Here is a 767-nt window from a genome sequence, read left to right as displayed (position 1 = left end):
TTTATTGTGCTTAAAAAGTGTTACACTCAATATGTATACATATCTTTGATATTCAATGTGTTATGAGTTCATAGATAAAAAGAAAGTGTACTTTATTGTATTTTCTGAAATACTGCCATTTCCTTATCACATGTTTATAATGACTGGTGACAATGACTGACTGTTTTTCTTGGGAAAAGTCGGGCGTGCACTAGGTACTGTTCAGACAAGTGTAAAATGTGGCCCTGATTAGATTTCCGAATACATTTCTTGGGAAACTTTGGACTTTCACCAACTTTGTTTTCTTTAACCCAGATACATCTTCAAAGAGAGGACATAATATTTATCTCTATTTAACCAAATTGTGTCCAAAGAATATATTTAGATTGATAAGGAAAAATGCCACACATTTGTTCCGATTGGTCTCAAGTCTTGAAATCTGGGTCATATCCTTTGCAAATCATTAGCAGTTATATTTTTCTGAGGAAAAGTTAGGGCGTGCACTAGGTACTGTTCAAACAAATGTGAATTGCGGCCCTGATTAGATGCCCGAGTACATTTCTTGGGAAACATTGGACAACTTTGTTTTGTTTAACCATGGATACAGCTTCAAAGTGAGGACATAATATTTATCTCTATTTAACCCAATTATGTCCAAAGAATATATTTAGATTGATAAGGAAAATGGAAATTTTTTTTCTGATTGGTCTAAAGTCTTGAAATCAGGTATGGACATACTTTGGGCACGTATCTAATAAAAAAATAGATAATCCCACTTCAATCAATGG

This window comes from Micropterus dolomieu, linkage group LG12 (assembly GCF_021292245.1).
Source record: "Micropterus dolomieu isolate WLL.071019.BEF.003 ecotype Adirondacks linkage group LG12, ASM2129224v1, whole genome shotgun sequence".
In the NCBI taxonomy this organism is placed as follows: domain Eukaryota; kingdom Metazoa; phylum Chordata; class Actinopteri; order Centrarchiformes; family Centrarchidae; genus Micropterus; species Micropterus dolomieu.
Note: the sequence above shows the minus strand (reverse complement) of the source record.